The sequence below is a fragment of the Bombus vancouverensis genome, unplaced genomic scaffold (assembly GCF_051014615.1).
Source record: "Bombus vancouverensis nearcticus unplaced genomic scaffold, iyBomVanc1_principal scaffold0154, whole genome shotgun sequence".
Classification (NCBI taxonomy): domain Eukaryota; kingdom Metazoa; phylum Arthropoda; class Insecta; order Hymenoptera; family Apidae; genus Bombus; species Bombus vancouverensis.
The window spans coordinates 1-7,452 of NW_027469041.1; the positions used below are offsets into that span (position 1 = coordinate 1).

At 14.8% G+C, this 7,452-nt stretch overlaps 2 pseudogenes; one reads left to right on the top strand and one right to left on the bottom strand.

Annotated features, from left to right (window-relative positions):
- The first annotated feature begins 6 nt into the window (after positions 1–6).
- LOC143305118 (ATP synthase subunit a-like) lies at positions 7–1,621 on the top strand (annotated as a pseudogene).
- A 2,680-nt stretch (positions 1,622–4,301) lies between these two features.
- Positions 4,302–5,237, bottom strand: LOC143305116 (NADH-ubiquinone oxidoreductase chain 4 pseudogene; annotated as a pseudogene).
- Positions 5,238–7,452: the final 2,215 nt, after the last annotated feature.

Genomic DNA, 7,452 nt, shown 5'->3' on the forward strand with positions numbered 1-7,452 from the left:
CCAATTAATTGATTAATAATTTTTATTTTATGTTTAATATGTTTATTTATTATTGTAATTCTAATAAATTCATTTTTATTACATATAAACAAAAAAAATATTTATAATATAAATAATATTAATAAAAAAAATAAATTTTATAAAAAATGAAAATGATTATGATAAACAATCTATTTGAAATATTTGATCCTTCAATTAATAATTATATTCAATTAAACTGAATTTTTATATTTTTACCTATTATTATATTTCCTAATTCATACTGATTAATTCCTTCACGAATTTTAATAGCTTTAAAAATATTTGTTGAATATTTACTAAATGAATTTAAAATAATTACAACAAATAAGTATTCAATAAACATTATTTTATTTTTAAGGATTATAATTTTCATTATAATATTAAATTTATTTAGATTAATCCCTTATATTTTTACATCAACAAGACATTTAATTTTTAATTTATCAATAGCTTTATCATTATGACTAAGATTTTTAATTTATTCAATTATTAATTTTCCCTTAAAAACTTTAAGACATTTAGTACCATTAAATTCCCCAAAATTTTTAATAAACTTTATGGTAATTATTGAACTTATTAGACTTTTTATTCGTCCTTGAACACTCTCAATTCGTCTTTCAGCAAATTTAATTTCAGGACACCTAATTTTAATTTTATTAAGAAATTTTATAATAAATTTTATGATTTTATTTCCAGTAACTTTAATAATTCAAAACTTATTATTAATTTTAGAAATTTCCATAGCTTTTATTCAAGCTTATGTATTCTCAATTCTATTAACATTATATTTTTCCGAATCAAATTAATGAAAAAAAATTTTCCTTTTCATATAGTAACTATTAGACCATGACCAATTATTGTTTCTTTTAATACTATAAATTTTTTACTTAGTACAATCTTATGAATTTACTTAAATAATTTACTAATTATAATCTTTAATTTATTAATTTTAATTTTATCAACAATAATATGATTCCGAGATATCATTCGAGAAAGAACATTTCAAGGAATACATTCTTTTTATATATTATCAATAATAAAATTTAGAATAATTATATTTATTATTTCTGAATTATTCTTTTTTATTTCATTTTTCTGAACGTTTTTCCATAATTCAATTTCTCCTTCAATTGAAATTAATCTAATATGACCACCTAAAATAATTAAATTTTTTAATCCATTTGAAATTCCTTTATTAAACTCAATTATTTTAATTATATCAGGATTTACAGTTACATTAAGACATTATAATATATTAAATAATAAATTTAAATCAAGAATCAAAATATTATCATCAACAATTTTTTTAGGATTTTACTTTAATTTTATACAAATTTTTGAATATTATAATTCATTTTTTTGTATTAATGATAGAATTTTTGGATCTATTTTCTTTTTATCAACTGGTTTCCATGGAATACATGTTATTATTGGCACATTATTTTTATTATATTCTTTAATTCGAATATTAAAAAACCATTTTTCAACAATTCATCACATTAATTTTGAGTTAGCTATTTGATATTGACATTTTGTTGATGTTATTTGATTATTTATTTATATATTTTACTATATTATTATAAATTAAATTAACTTTAAATATATAGTATAATAAATTACACTTAATTTCCAATTAAAAAATTTAATATTAAATTAATATATTTAATTTTTATAATTTATTATTTATCAATTATTGTAATTTTAATAATAATTTATTTATTAAATAAATTTTTTTCAATACATAAGAAACTTAATATAGAAAAAAATTTACCTTATGAATGTGGATTTAATCCAATTACAAAAATAAATATTCCATTTTCACTACCATTTTATTTAATTTCATTAACATTTTTAATTTTTGATGTAGAAATTATTTTATTAATTCCATTAATCTCATATATTAAAACATTAAATTTTTTCTATTTATTTATTTTAATAATATTTTTATTTTTAATATTAATTTTTTCATTAATTATAGAATGATCATGTAATTATTTAAATTGAATACTTTAAATTTAATTTACTAAATTTTTGTAATATAAGGATTTTTAATAAATCAATCTTTAAGCCGAAATTAAAAGTAAATTTTACTTCTTATATTAATTCATACTTATTAAATTATATAAATTTTAAATTGAAGCCAAAATAGAGGCATTTTATTGTTAATAAAATAATTGAATCTAAAAATTCCAATTTATAAAAATATTTTCTTTTATATACATTCATAAACCTCTATATATATACACATTTATATGTATACATATATATATATAGTTTTAAATCAATTTATATAGTTTAAATAAAACATTATACTTTCAATATAAAATTATTAATCTTTAAAAATTAATTATAAATAGAAATAATTTAATAAAGCTTCTAACTTTAATTTTGATTTAATACATCATTATTTCTTTAAATGTAAATAATAATAAATTTATAATTATTCATACATTATATTATTTAAAAATTTTAAAAAATTTCCTTAATATTTTCAATATTATGCTCTAATATAAGCTATTTAAATTCTTGAATAATTTTTATTTAATATTATTACATTACATAAATATTAAATTAAAATTAAAAAAACTAATAAATATAAATACAATAACAACAATAAAGAAATTTTAATTTTAATATTAATTTCTATTAAATCACAAATATAAACTATAATTTTTCTTAAAAATTTTTCTAAAAACCCTTTCTCAAAATAAAATTCATAATAAATTATTTCATTTATCAATTTATTAACAAATAACTTATAAAAAAACTCTATTATAAAAAATCTTTTAAAAAATATTTTTCTCTTTTTTAAAAAATTTGTATTCATTATTAACATTGAAAATATTAATCCTAACAAAATTATTTTAAACACAAAATATTTATAAATATAAATTAAATTAATATTTAAAAAATAAAAAAAAATATTAAAAATAAATTTCCTTAAAATTAACATTATAATTAAAATTATTGTTAAAACTATAATTATAATTAAATCTTCTCTTAAATATATTAAATTTATTATATAATTATTATTTGCTATTATAAATAATAAACGAAAAGAATAAGATACAGTAAAAATAGTACCAAAAATTAAATTTATCATTCTAAAAATTCTTTTAATGCTTAATAAATAAAATTCAACAATTAAATCCTTAGAATAAAATCCAACTAAAAACGGAAAACCACATAACATTATTAATGAAAATATTAAAAATATCCTCTTTAAAGGATATACAAAAAATATACCTGAGTAAAAACGAAAATTTTGAATACCATTTATGTAATGAATAAATCTTCCTACACATATAAATATTATAGACTTAAAAAATGCATGAATAAATAAATGTAAAAATGTTAAATCTGTCATTCCTAATGAATAAATTCTTATTATAAAACCTAATTGTCTTAATGTTGATAAAGCAACAATTTTTTTAAAATCTATTTCAAAATTAGCTATAATTCCCGAAACCAATATTGATATTCTTGAAACTATTAAAATAAATCTCTTATATTTTAAATCAATTATCATCTCATAATTAATTAATAAATAAATCCCTGCAGTAACTAAAGTAGAAGAATGAACTAATGAAGAAACAGGAGTTGGTGCTATTATCGCAGCTGGCAATCAAATCATAAATATTAATTGAGCTCTTTTTGTAAACACTATTAAAATAAATATAATTAAAATTAAAAAATTTATTTTATATAATATTAAATTTCATCTTCCAAAAATTACTATAAAAGAAATAATTATTAATAACCTACAATCCCCTAAACGATTTAAAATTATAGTTATTATTCCAGAATTTAATGATAAAAATTTTTGATAATAAATAATTAAACAATAAGAAATTAATCCTAACCCATCTCAACCCAATAATAAAGTTAATATATTTGGTCTTAAAATTAAAAAAATTATTGAAATCAAAAATATTAATATTAAATAATAAAATCGATTAATTAAATACTTATTATTCAAATTTATATATCTAACTCTATAAAATAAAATAAATGAACTAATTAATATAACCAAAAATACAAATATCAATAACTTAAATCTAAATATAAAAATTAAATTTATTTTTATAGAATTAATATTAAAAATTAACCATTCAAAAATAAATAATTTATTAATAAATAAAGTATAAAAACTAAAAAATATAAAAATAAAGCTTAAAGCTATTAAAATAATTCCAGAAATAATTATTTTCATTAAATTTAAAATATAAATTTATATATCATTGAAATCACAATTCAATATTTTAATTAAACTATTTAAATAATATAATAATTTAAAAATAAAAATATTTAAAGGTAAAATATGTAATATTAACCTTAAATAATTTATTAAATAACTATTTATTAAATTTATTTTTGAAAAAAAAAATTTTCCGTATTGTATAAATCTGAATAGATAAATTGAATAAATAAATCTCAATAAACAATAAAAAATTAAAAATATAAATAAATATTTACATCAACCAACTAATCTTATTAATAAAAAAATCTCACTAACTATATTTAAAGATAGTGGAGCTCCAGAATTATAAATACATATTAAAAATCATATTATTGTTATTGAAGGTATAAAATTAATTATTCCTTTATTAACAAAAATGATTCGAGTCCGAGTTTGGCTGTAAATTATATTTACTAAATAAAATAAGCCCGATGAGACTAAACCGTGAGAAATTATCATGACTAGACCACCAAGAATTCTAATTTTTTTCCCTAATAATAAACCCAAAGATATGATACCTATATGAACTACAGAAGAAAGAGCAATAATTAATTTTATATCAAACTGAAATAAACATATAAATCTTAAAACAATTATTCCTAAAAAATTAATGATAAACAAATGAAATTTTATGAACTTAAATATTCTTTTAAAAATTAATAAAAAACGCAATATCCCATATCTACCTAATTTTAGTATAACTGAAGCTAAAATTATTGACCTAAAAAAAGAAGCTTCAACATGAGCTTTAATTAATCAACCATGTAATATATATATGGGAATTTTTACTAAAAATGATGATAATAAATAAAAAAACCGAATTTATCAAATTTTAATGATAAAATTTCTAATATTAAAAAATTAATTCTATCACTAAAATTCATTAATTTAAAAATCAAATATAATATAGGTAAAGAAAAAACTAATGTATAAAATATTAGGTAAAATGCAGACAAAACCCGATCTTCTGAATAACCTCATTCTATAACTATATAAAAAATTAATAATAATCTTAATTCATATATAAAATAAAATATTAATAAATCTATGCATATAAAATTTACCAGCATAAAAAATATTAGAACTAAATTTAAAAATAAACAATTTTTTTTATATTCTTTTAAATTTAAAAAAATTACACCAAACACTCAAAATATTATTAAAATTAAATAATTTGAATAATAATTATTTCCTAATCCTCCGATCAAATAAATTCATTTTAATCAATTCATATTTGTTAAAAAATTTAATCTCAATAAAAATATTAAATTTCTTAACATATGGAAATTCACATATTTAAACAAAATGATAATAATAACCACAATTGTAATTTCGTTCATTTTTTAAATTAAATTTAAGACGTTAATTTTTTGATGACCATATTCATAATTCATTCTTACTAACAAAGATAAACCTATTACTCCTTCACAAACAGAATAAATTAAATAAATTAAATAAATTCACCTGTTTAAATCAATTAAAATTATATAAAATAAAATGACTGAAATTAAATATTCTAACCCAATTAAGAAAGTTAAAAAATAAATATTATTATTTAATAAAATAACTAAAATTATAAAAATAAAATTAAATACTATAAATTCTGCAATAAATTTAATATTAGAAATTTTATAAATTAAATTTTTTTAACTAATATTAAATTTCAAAAAAATTTATAAAAATATCTATAATCCCCTAAATTATAATTTTAATTTAAACTATTTTTTGATAATTAAAATCATATTAAATAAAATATCTAAAATTAAATTTCCAATAAAATTAAAAAATAAATATAATTACTTAATAAAATTTAAATTAAAAAAAAATAAAATTATAAAAAATAAATTACTAAATAAATTTATTTCTAAAAAATTTATTAAATTAAATTTTTTAAATTTTAAATTTCAAAAAAATTTTATAAAAATATCTATAATTCCCAAAATTATTATTTTAATTTAAACTATTTTTTGACAATTTAAATCATAGTTATATAGTTTAATAAAAACATTAATTTTGTAAATTAAAAATTTAAAAATATTAATATAACTATAAAATAATTTAAAAATTTATTTATAATTAATGAAAACTTTAATAATTATTTATTTTTTTTTATTTATAAATTTAAGAATTAATTTAATTTTAATCTTAAATTATTTTTATATAAATACATTTATATCCCCTATAAAACAAATATTATATTTAATTTTTTATATTATTTTTATATCAATAAATATTATAACTTATAAACAAATAATCTCATTAAACTTATATATTTTATTAATTATTTTTATTAGAGGAATATTGATTTTATTTTCTTATTTCATTAGATTAATTAATAACCCAATAAAAAAAAACAATTATTCTAATTTATTTTATTTAAACTTAATTTTTTTTATAACTTTTTTATTTTTAATAAATAATTATAAAATAAACTTAAAAATATTAAATTTTAATTATAACAAAAATAATAAAATATATAATATTAAAAAATTATATTTAAAACCAAATTATTGAATTCTTTTAATATTTATTATTTTTTTAATTGTTATATTATTAATTATAACAAAAATTTGTTTTATTAAAAATAAAAACTTACGAGCAAAAAAATGAAAAAAATAATTTCATCAATTTATAAAATTCATATATTAAACTTACCATTATCATTTATTAATTTACCAACTCCAATTAATATTAATTATTTATGAAATTTTGGATCAATACTTGGAATATTTTTAATAATTCAAATTATTTCAGGATTATTTTTATCAATACATTATTGCCCAAATATTAATATTGCTTTTAATAGAATTTCAAATATCATAAAAGATATAAATTCAGGATGATTAATCCGATTAATTCATATAAATGGTGCATCATTTTACTTTTTTATTATATATTTACATATTGCACGAAATATATTTTACTATTCATTTAAATTATATCAAGTTTGAATAATTGGTGTATCAATTTTATTTTTATCAATAGGAACAGCATTTCTTGGCTATGTTTTACCATGAGGTCAAATATCTTTTTGAGGAGCAATAGTTATTACAAATTTAATTTCTGCTATTCCTTATATTGGACAATTTACAGTAGAATGAATTTGAGGAGGATTCTCAATTAACAATGATACATTAAATCGATTTTACTCATTTCATTTTATTTTACCATTTTTAATTTTAATAATAGTT